The following is a 12,430-nucleotide window of genomic DNA, read 5'->3' on the forward strand; positions in this document are numbered from 1 at the left end:
TCTAAAAAAAAAAGAAATAAAGCGCGATCTGAGGATGGGGAGCTCAGACTGCCCTGGAATTGAGTTATGCTGAATCCAGAAAGCGATCCGAGGTCCCATCCTCTGACTGTTAGTTTTCTCAAAAAATAAAAAATAAAGTGCGGTTCAAAGATGGGGACCTCAAACCACTGTTTTTCTCAAAATATAAAAAAGAAAGAGCGGTTCGAGGATGGGGACCTCAAATCACTCAGGAATTGAGGCTTGCTCAGTCCAAAGGGCAATCCGAAGATTCTAACCTCGGACTGCTTGGGCACTGCCCTTAAAGCTTGGGGCACTGCCCTATTAACGAAAAACTTAAAAACATAATAACTAAAATGCAGTCTGAGGATGACATCCTCAGACCAAGCGGTCATTTTGAAAAAAAAACACGAGCTGACGCTTCCACGTAATTCTCACCCAAAATTTCCCCATTTCGTATTTTAGGTAAAGATTTCATGTCCGTACATAAATCACTCTTAATCAAAGTATTTAAAAAATAGTTATATATTCGGTGCAATTTGTATAGGGCCAAGGCTCTAAACAATCAAATTAGGGCTTACTTTCAAATGGTATCGAGAAAAACAGTTTCAATATTGAAAATCTTTGTGATAGCCTTAAAATATATTTTCAACTTTATTTATAAAGTTTAAAGCTTCAAAAATAGTGTAGATCGATAGATCTATGAAAATTTGAAAATTTTTAAAATTGGCGGTCCAAAAATGCATCACAAAACACGCTATTTCCAAAACTTGAAATCCATTTTTTTTCTCCTGTTTACGCATCTTGACATCGAGATGATCAATTTGAGGATATTTGGGCATCAAAAGAACCTCTTCTAGTGAAATTTTTGAGGTAAACTCTAATTTGATTGTTTAGAGCCTCGACTCTATATATGTTGTACGCGGAAGCTCTAAACACGAAGGGTTGAAGTTTAGTAAATACAGTACAAGAAAAAGAATCGACAACAAAAAGCAACAAACAACAAAAATAAACAGGAAATAAATAACAAAAAAAGAACACCAAGATTTATGTGGTTCGTCACAATTGTAACTACATCCACGGGCGAAGACGATCGATATTTTTCACTAAATCAAAGTAAGAAAATTGCAAGGCAACTTACTTGAGAGAACCAGAGACTCAATATTCCCTAAAGCCTTATTCTCTATAATTTTCTCTCTCTACAAAAACCCCCAAAGTTTTCCTCTATTTTTCTCTATGCACTTTATCTCTCTACAATATATTTCAATAAGAGAGGACAAACCCAAAAGTACACCACGTATGGGCTACTTTTTCCACACGTGCTTTCTCTCTGTAGAAAAACATCTTTATATAGAGAGAGTAAAGCCCCAAAGACAATTACGATCAAACCAATCTCAACTTTCCTAACTTCATAAAAAAGGAACTTTATCCCTATCCATGTGGGCTCAAAGCATCATCCTAATCTAAGTAAGACTTATCTATAAACTTAGATAATAAACAATAGGGTCTACCCAAATAAATAGAAAACATAGAGAGATCACGTAAGGGAAAAATCTTTATACTCCTATCTCTTGCCAATTTAGAAATATCCAAAAAATATTAGTTTCCTAAAATTTAGGATTCACATCCCAACAAAATATGGAAACCTAAGCTCAAACTTATCTTGGAATACAAAACAAATCAACAAATCTCCACCTTGACTTGAATTCCGAAAGATATTTCCATCAATCGTCTTCTCTACACGTGCCTCCACAGGCGCTCACTTGTGCAACACATTAGTCAAGTCCAAGCATAGCTTGAACATCTGTACTGGAACCAGCTTTGTTAACATATATGCAGCATTCTTCTTAGTGTAAATCTTCAATAACAAGATATCACCTTCAGTTATGATCTCACAAATAAAATGGTATCTGGCATCAATATGATTTGTCCTTGCATGATATACCAGGTTCTTTGCCAAATGTATTGCACTCTGACTATCACAATGAATAACAGTCTCATCCTATCATAAACCCAAATCGCTTACAAGCCCTCTAAGACAAATGACTTCTTTTACTGCCTCAATAACAACCATGTATTTTGCTTCAGTTGTAGACAAAGCAACAACAGTTTATATCATCGACCTCCAACTGATTGGAGCTCTTGCAAGTGTAAACACATAACCTGTAGTAGATCTCCTACAGTCTAAATCACTTGTAAAGTCAGCATCAACATAACCAACAACCTTGTCACCAAACTTGCTATCTCTATCAAACATCTGACCCACATCTGATGTACCTTTTAGGTAACGCAGAATCCATTTTACTGCATGCAAATGCTTCTTTCCTAAATTAGCTACATACTTACTAACCACACTAACGACATGCGAAATATCTGGGCGAGTGCAAACCATTACATACCTAAGGCTTCCAACTACATTTGTAGAGGGAACACATGACATGTATTCCTTTTCAGCATCTGAACTTGGAGATAATACTGCCATCAATCTGAAATGTGCAGCAAGAGGAGTACCCACGGGCTTTGAATTTTCCATCCCGAATCTAGCGAAGACCCTTTCAATGTACTCCTTCTGAGATAGTCCCAATTTACCCAACTTTCAATCTCTACGAATCTCCATACCCAAAATTTTCTTTACTGAACCTAGGTCTTTCATTTCAAATTCTCTGGCAAGTTGAGTCTTCAATTTACTGATTTCTAAAGAATTCTTTGGAGTAATAAGAATATCATCCACATAAAACAATAAATAGATGAACGAACCATCAGTAAATTTCTTAAAATAAACACAATTGTCATACTTACTTCTGATATACCCTTGTCCAATCATGAATGTATCAAAATGTTTGTACCACTGCCTAGGAGACTGCTTTAGGTCATACAACAACTTCTTCAATTTACAGACATGGTCCTCCTTTCCTTTAATAACAAACCCTTCTGATTGAGTCATATAAATATATTCTTCTACCTCTCCATGAAAGAATGCAGTCTTTGACATCAAGTTGTTCTAACTCCAAATCAAATAATGCAACCATCACTAGTAAAACTCGAATAGAAGTGTCTTTCACAACTGGAGAGAAAATCTCATTATAATCAATACTTTCTTTCTGTGCATAGCCTTTTGCAACCAAACGTACCTTAAATCGATCACCACCGGTCTTAGGTGACCCATCTTTTTTCTTATAAACTCATTTACAACCAATGGCTCTCTTGCCTTTAAGTAACTTCACAAGATCCCAAGTACGATTCTTCTTCAGAGATTTCATTTCTTCATCCATGGCTTCATTCCACCTGCTATTGTCACTATCCTAAGTAGCTTCCTTAAAAGTGAATGGCTCTTAGCTTGTGGCAGCCAATGCATAAGCCACCATGTCCTCAAAACCGTACTGCATAATTGGCTTTTTTATTCCCTTTCCCTTTCTAAACTGAGGCTCTTCCACAAGTGGAGTAGATTCAACGACCTTCTCATAATCAACATCCTCCGCTCTCTCACAGGAAATTCCTGGCACATAATTTGGAGTATTTTCTAAAGTTGTCAACTCCTCCTCAATTGCATCACTACTGCTGTAATTTTCCTTTTATGCACCATTCTGAATGTGCTTTAACATGGTAGACTCATCGAATTTGACATCATAACTAACAATAAACTTAGGCGACTTAGGATCTGTGCACCATATTCTGTAGCCCTTAACCCCATGTGCTTAACCTAGGAAAATACACTTCTTTGACTTTGGACTCAACTTATCATCCTTCACATGAACATAAGCAGGACAACCCAAAATTCTTAAATGAGAATAAGCAGTAGGTTTACTAGACTATACCTCTTCAGATGTTTTGTAATTTATTGTTGTAGATGGTGACCTGTTGACTAGGTAACACACCGTATTGACCGCCTCAGTCCAAAAGTCCTTCGACAAACCAGCATTACTCAACATATTGCGGGTCTTCTCTAGAAAGGTCATGTTCATGCCCTCAGCAACTCCATTCTGTTGCGGCATCTTTAGAGTGGTGAAGTGAAGAACAATTCCGTCGCTTTTGCAAAAATTCACAAACTCCGCTGAAGTGTACTCTCCACCATTATTAGTCCTCAAGAACTTAACCTTCTTTTCAGTTTATCTTTCGACATAGCATTTCACTGCTTGAATATGTTAAATACATTTGCATTTTTCTACAATGTGTAAATCCATACCTTCTTTGAGAAATCATCTATGAAGGAAACAAAGTATAGAGATCTACCTTTTGAGACAACCGATGCAAGGCCCCAAACATCTGAATGAATATAGTCAAGAATACATTTTGTGGTATGTTCTGACATGCGAAACTGCATCCTATACTGCTTATCATAAACACAATGCTCATAGAAGTCCAACTTGCACTTCTTCATGCCATTAATCAATTTGCGTTTGCTAAGTTCCGTCAAACCTTTCTCGCCCATGTGGTCCAATCGCATATGGCACAACTGAGTCAAGTCAGAATCACCATCATCAGATAGGGAAATTGCTGCTCTATATGTGATAGTATTACCAAGCAACACATATAAATTAAGCTTGATCTTCTTGCCTTTCATCACAACCAGAGCACCTTTAAGAATATTCAGAACTCCACCTTCTCCAACAAATTTGCAGCCATTAAAGTCTAAGGTACCTAGAGAAATAAGATCTTTCTTCAAATCTGGAACGTGCCTAACATCAGTTAAGGTTCTAACAACTCCATCATACATCTTTATAACAATTTTCCCAACACCATGGTTTTGCAAGCTTCATCATTCCCCATCAAAACTGATCCACAATTAATGCTCTTATATGTAGTGAATCAATCTCAATGAGGGCACATATGATAGGACCATCCTGAATAAAAAATCCACAAGTCTTTAGAGTTGTCACAATTTGTCGAGATCGACAACACATTAAACTGGTCCACAATTAATGCTCTTATATGTAGTGAATCAATCTCAATAAGGGCACATATGATAGGACCATCCTGAATAAAAAATCCACAAGTCTTTAGAGTTGTCACAATTTGTCGAGACCGACAATACATTATCTGTTCCACTTACCGAGCTTCCATCAACTACATTGACTGTTTCAGAAGCTCGTCTTTTTTTCTCTTTTAGTTTCCAACAATCATTCTTAACATGTCTTTTTTTCTTGCAGTAATAGCAATAAATATTATTTTTTTTTAATTTGGATTTGGATCTAAACCAACCCTGTCTTTCATGTCTCTTTCCACTTCTCTCAACATCTGCATATGGCTGAGCATTATCATGTCTCTTTATCAAATCGTTAGAGAGAAGAGTCGAAGTCACATCCTCTATCTATCTGGTATCTTTTTCATAAAGCAATGTTGTGACTAGATGATCATACGAATGAGGGAATGAGGATAACCAAATTATAGTTTTATCCTCATCATCCATTTTAACACAAATATTCAATAATTCACAAATGTTTTTATTAAAATAATTCAAGTGTTCATGGATATCTGTACTTTCATTCGTCTGCAGGGTGTACAATGTTTGCTTAGAAAACAATCGATTTGTGAGGGACTTCGTCATATACAAACTCTCAAGTTTCGATAAAAAATTTGATGTCGAATCCTCATTGACGATATTAAATAGCACTTCACTCGATAAGCACAATCAAATAGTGCTCATAGGCCTCATATATAAGTCTTTCTAGTCCTCATCAGACATGGATTCTGGTTTCTTCGACTTTCCTTTTAAAGCTTTATGTAAACCTTGTTGCACTAGCAAATCCCGAAAATTGATTTGCTAAATTCCAAATTTATTTTTGCCATCAAATTTTTCTACCGCGAATTTTGCATTCGAAACTTTTACTGCCATACCGACAACCCCAAACCGGACCCTTATACCACTAATTGTGCGCAGAAGCTCTAAACCCGATGGGTTGATTTTTGGCAAATAAAGTACAAGAAAAAAAATCGACAAAAACAAACAACAAGCAACAAAAATAAAGAAGAAAATAAATAATAGAAAAATAACATCAGAATTTACGTGGTTCATCACAATTGTGACTACATCTGCGGGCGAAGAAGATCGATGTTTTTCACTAAATCAAAGAAAAAAATTACAAGGTAACTTATTTGAGAGAATTTGACACTCAATCTCCCACAAAGCCTTCTTCTCTACAATTTTCTCTCTCTGCAAAAACCTCCAAAGTTTCCCATTATTTACTCTATGCACCTTCTCTCTCTACAATATATTTCAATAAGAGAGGACAAACCCAAAAGTGCACCACGTATGACCTATTTTTTCTACGCGTGTTTTCTCTCTCTAGAAAAACATCTTCATTTAGAGAGAATAAAGCCCCAAAGATAAGTACGATCAAACCAATCTTTCTTGATTTTCTCAGAAAGGAACTTTATCCATATCCGTGTGGACTCAAAGCCCCATCCTAATCTAAGTAAGACTTATCTATAAATTTATATAATAAACAATAGTCTCTACCCAAATAAATTGGAAACCTAGAGAGATCAAGTAAGGGTAAAATCGTTATGCCCTTATCTCTTGCCAATTTAGAGATATCCAAAAAGTATTAGTTTCCTAAAATTTAGGATTCACATCTCAATAAAATATGGAAACCTAAATCGAGACTTATCTTGGAATACAAGACAAATCAACAGATATAAACTTTATTCTTATATATTTGACAGTCAAGTTTCATTCTCTGGTTTGGAAATCCAAGCTCTGAGTCACTCATTCGAATAAAAATAAAACGAAAAAATCAATTAATTGAGCTTACTCCAAAAGCAAGAAAAAGGGAGAGATTCATACCACCTAACTTATTTGTTTTTGGAATGAAGCCAAGGTCAGAGCTTGAAGTTCTGAACTGGGTTTCGATCATTATAAAGGACCTTGCTTCCAAATTTGGAGTTTCGAATTTAGATTAATTGCAGAAAACCAAAACACATGAAAGAATATGAGTATAAAATATAAATTATGAGGAACAATTTAAGCTCAAAAAGAAAATATAAATTATGAAGAACATTTTAAGTTTTAAAGTATGTAATTTATATAAGGTGCATATTGATGGAAATATGGCCTATCAAGGCCAAAATTCCAGTAACCTCTCATTTAGTGGGAGCAATTGAGAGATTGAAATTTTGGCGTCTTGCGAAATGGAGCCCAGATTCTTTTACCCTGAGTCCATATGAGGCATTAAGAGTTCACGTGTTGAGAAAGCAATTTCTCAAGGAGGTGTGAGGGTCACCTCCTCATCAGGATTTTATAGGTTAGTCTCATGTTTAGCTACAATCGGACAGGGCTTGAAGAATCCAAACGAGAAAAATAGAACCGGAGTACTTATTGAGTATTCGCCCGGTAAGGAATGGTCAAGATTTATGGGACATAAGTCCGTATCCTGACATGAGACCATTGCATGGTATGTGCATTTTCATTTCTTACGAGAAGCCATCTTCCAAATGCATTATCCGAGTTTGGAAGAGGCAGTGCACATGTGCTTTGAGATGACCTTTGCAATTGAGTTCGATCATGTCCCATAGGGGTACACCTGTAATCCTTTGAGAGCCAAATGATCGAAAGTTCTGGCTCAGTGGCTTTGATATAGCTAATTATGTGTCCCTGCTTTAGACTGTGGAACATAGGTCTATTGGGTCAATCTGAGACTCAGCAGAACATCATTCGGGACTCGCCCAATGGAGTACTCTAATAACTATAGTTATTAGCCTGCGATTTCACTATACCTTTTGTCCGATTTTATAATGATGAGAAAAACCTAATAATTACTCAAAAATACTTTAAATATTTATTGTGAATTTTAGAAAAATTTTCAGAATTTTATTTGCTAAAAAAATAAGGGTTTTCATATTGTTTGGCTCAAATTCCACTTTAGTCCTGACCTGGTAGTGTCATGTGGCGGCCGAGTGGCCATAGAGCTGCCACATGGCACCCCACACCTCACTCTATGATCACCGCCCAATTGGGCACTGATCCCTAGGCGGGGGACCAGTTTGCTTGTTTTATAAGGGGGTTATGTTATGGTATCTTGTTATATAATGCTATATTTAATTATATAATATTATAAATTAATACCCCCTTTTTATCACATGTCTTAACTAACTCATACATAGGTCATGCATGGCGTGTGTGAAGTTTAATTAATTAATTTATTTGATATTAAAGAGAAAATGCATTTTCAAAATTTGAGTTGAAAAATATCTTCACATACATGTGTGAAGGGGACATTATCTTTAAATTGATTAGTTTGAAACTTTAGATCAACAAAGTGATTGGTTTTGATAAAAAAGAATATATCCACATGTGTGAGCTTTGCCAATTACTACTTAGGCCTTTAGCTTTTGTGGTTATCTACTCTAATACATTATTAAAAGAACTAAAAGTTTTTTTTTAAGGACATATTGAATACAATTGGAACAAAAACACGGGCCAAGGACAAAATGGTAAAGTGGCATAACTTAGGGTTAGGGTGAGTGATAATAGTGTAAAATCCCATCCCTTCATCTTAGTGGTTGGATGGGGTTGGGTGGCTAGGTACATTAGCTCTCATGTGCCTTTGAATTAGTGTATCAAGGGTGTTGATTGAATCTACAGTTACACTCATGTTATAAAAACACATCATGAGATCTCAAACCCTAACTATCTCAACTCTTAAACCATTTTGAAAAATTGTTGCTCCCTTCTTTCTTCTAAGGTTTTGTGAGAGAAAATTGAAGAGATAGGGAACTTTTAGAGTTCCATTAATGGTGATCTTGATGGTGGTCCTCTTTTCTTATGCTTATGTCCATAGTGTGCATTTATCAAGGTACACTCCATTGAATTTTCTTTTCTCATAAGATCATATCATTGGCATATATTGTTACTGAAGTTTTGAATTTACAAAAGTTTCATTGATCCTAGAATCCCTATTTGATCATCTTTTTCATCATGCTTATTCATAGTGTGGTCCTTCATGAGTTATAGCCTATATGCTTGAGAATCCATGATCATGCATAGTATCTATTAATTACTTTGCTTCAAATCTATCAAATAATTTAGTCTCAGAGTGTTCCTCGATTTTTAGAAATTTTTCATCACGTTTTTACCTATGGGGGTTCATAATCTTTCCATACAAGACTGTTTTGGTGGTCTGAGGGACCACCGTGTGTAGTTTGGCCATAACTCTCTTGTTCTTTATCCGATTCGATTCAAACATTTTGCATTATGTTTTGGATGATAATGTCAATCTTATGAAATCTTAAGAAATAATTTTAAGGTGTGTAATTTCTTCCCATTTGAATTAGACACTCATGTGAGATTGAACCATTTTTGTACAATCCGAAGGGACAAAATTAAGTCCTTATAGGGCCCGTTTGGGTGGCCCCGGAGAAAAGGGTTCGAAACATAGCTTTCCTATTTTAATTTGGCATTCTAATTCTCTGTTTAGCTGATTTTTTTCTTTAGAATTTTTTTAGATTAGTTGTATAATGTATTTAAGCTTTGAGACATAGTCTATGTAATTTGTGCTATGAAAGTGTAATTCATAAGCTAATCTTGCTTTATATGTAATTGTCCCATAAGGGGTTGGTATTTGAGTTTATTTACAGTGGTTATACAAGGCTAGAAATGGTTGCAATTTTTATGTAAAAGGACTGTAACCTATTCACTTAGCTTGGTTTTTAGCAAGTGGCTTGTTGAAGGTGTCCATTTTGCTTTGTTTTTTGGCTTGAAAATTTTCTCTTGCCTTTGTATCCACTTTCAAATTGTATCAGAGCTAGTCTCATTTACAACCTCTTTTAGGGTCTTTAGCGGGAAGAGTGCCAAATAGGAACCTATGGCAGCCCCTTCCATACTCACCGAATTGCTTATGGAGAAGAGGTTCAATGGAACTAACTACTCTGAATGAAGAAGGAAAATTGGTTGTGTTTAATGAAGATGGTCTATTGCCATTATTGACTTCTAGACCACCTAATCCGCCTGCAGTTAATGCTCCTCGAGTTGTTAAGGATGCATATGAGACATGGCTTAACAAAAACCAAAGTGTCATGAATATTATTTTTGCAACCATGAGTGATTCCCTTGTTAAGGAGTATGAGAATTCCATATGTGTCAAAGATATTATAGAGAGCAAGAAAAAGAAATACGACACACCAAATGAAGCTCAAAGGATCATTAGAATGAGGAATCTCATGTGTTGCAAAATAGATGATCACACCAAAGTGGGTGATCTTCTAAGAGAGTTCAAGAGTTATTAAGAGAGAGTGAGAGAGCCGGTCAATCACATGATGAGGTGACATAAAAGACGATGTTTGTGCTTTCGATCTCTCCCTCATGGGAGACCTTTGTGGCTAATTTGATGGCCAAAGATGCCCCTACAACAGTGGAGGATATTGCATTTTTCATTGAAAGAAGAATGACAATGGATGGACCATTTCCATGGTCCATATGGTAAAATCTCACCAACCCTCATCTTCTTCTACTCCCTTACTCATTACTCATATCTCTTTTTCTCTTCCTAACTTTTCTATGGTTTGTACATGTAATGTGGAAATGAGTGGGACTAATAATGGTAAGAATCAGAAAAGAAAGGGAAAAGTCAAATGGAAAGGGAAGGGGAAGCAAAAGGGAAAATCATACTCCCCTTATCCATTTATCCCTTACTGTCCTAAAACTCATGTTTACCCACCAAACCATGCTAGCCACATGCTTTTTAGGTCTAAACTACCACCCACACCCATAATGGTAGGTGGGAGGTCTGTTTGGTCCTCAAGCCAAGATTATTCGAAGGTGCAATGCTTTAGATGCAAGACATACAGTCATACCCAAAAGTTTTATAGTTATCCTCCACCACAAAACCCTCATTTTGCTCCTAAGCCCAATACTAGTAAGCCTCAAGCTAATATCGGTGGAGGATCAAGAAAAGAGAGAGTTTGCATACTACGTGAGACTTTGATTGCCAATGAGGAGGTGGATGTGTTGGTTCTTGACTCGGGGTCTACTATCCATGTGACAAATTCTATAAAGGGCTTTAGAAAGTTTAATGATGTCATACTTGGTACCCATAATCTTTATATTGGTGGTAATCAAATGGAAAGGGTCTTAGGAAAAGGGGACTATGTGTTAGAGCTCATTAATGGTGAGACTCTCATGCTTAAGGACACCCTCTATGCACCCGGGATGAGGAAGAATCTCATCTCGGTTTTCAAATTGAGTAAAGCTGGGTTTGTGCTCTTTTTCAAGGAGGAAAAGATCTATGTGCATGATGACTCTATTAATAGAGACCTTGTTTTTGTAACCTACTTGGTTCAAGGGCTTTATGAAATCAAAATGAAAAAGGAGTTTGCTTACACGGGTGATGATTTACAAAATTTTACTTTATGACATTTAAGGTTAGGTCGCTTTAATCCATCGAGAATGCATATTATGATGAAATAAGGATTGCTTGATAAAATGAATATCGATTCTCATAATAGATGCGAAGCTTGCCTTAAAGGAAATATGGCAAAGAAGTCCCACTAAAAGGTCGAAAGGGTCTCTAGTCTTTTAGATCTAATCCACTCGGATGCGTGTGGACCTATGAGTGTGCCTTTCATGAGGCATATGAGGTACTTCATAACATTTATTGATGACCATTCCCATTTTGGTCACACCTATTTCATGTGAAACAAAAGTGAGACCATAACGAAATTCCAATAATATAAAGTGGAAGTTCTAGGTCGAACCATCAAAAACCTTAGATCAGATAGGGGTGGGGAATACACCTCCCAAGCCTTCCAAGATCTTTTTGTCTAATATGGGATTATCCACCAAACTACCATGCCTTACTCACCCGAACAAAATGGGGTTGTCGAGAGAAGGAATAGGACCCTAATTGAGATGGTCCGAAGTATGAGAAGCACCGCTAATCATGGATTAGAGTTTTGGGAGGAGGCGATTCTAACCGCCACATATGTCCTTAATCGGACTCCCACTAAAGTAATTCAATCAACTCCTTACCAACTCTTCATGGGTCGACCTCCCTTAATAAAGCACCTCAAGGTTTGTGGATGTTTAGCCCATGTTCTCATACCATCCCAAAATAAGTCAAAACTTGATCCTAAAACTATAAAATGTATTTTCATGGGATACCTATGTCATGGAAGGGTTTTAGGTTTTATAACGTCTTGAATCATAATGTGATTGAAAGCCTTGATGCCCATTTCCTTGAAGATAAATTCCTTGAGAGAGAATCAACCCAAAAGATAGTAGACTTTCATGAGCTTCAGCTTAATAAAGAAATTGAAACCATCCCACTTAGGCGAAGTGAGAGAATAAAGAGAGTACCTACCTTTTTCACTTACCTTGGGGAGGACTATGAGAAGATTAGTGAATAACCCAATGATGAACCTTTTTCTTACCTACATGTTATGTCTTGTCCGGATAATAAGTTATGGAAGAAAGTCATGCAAGATGAGATAAATTCAATCA

Source organism: Amborella trichopoda, chromosome 4, assembly GCF_054954075.1.
Source record: "Amborella trichopoda isolate Santa Cruz 75 chromosome 4, AtrichopodaSantaCruz75HAP2 v2.0, whole genome shotgun sequence".
Lineage (NCBI taxonomy): Eukaryota > Viridiplantae > Streptophyta > Magnoliopsida > Amborellales > Amborellaceae > Amborella > Amborella trichopoda.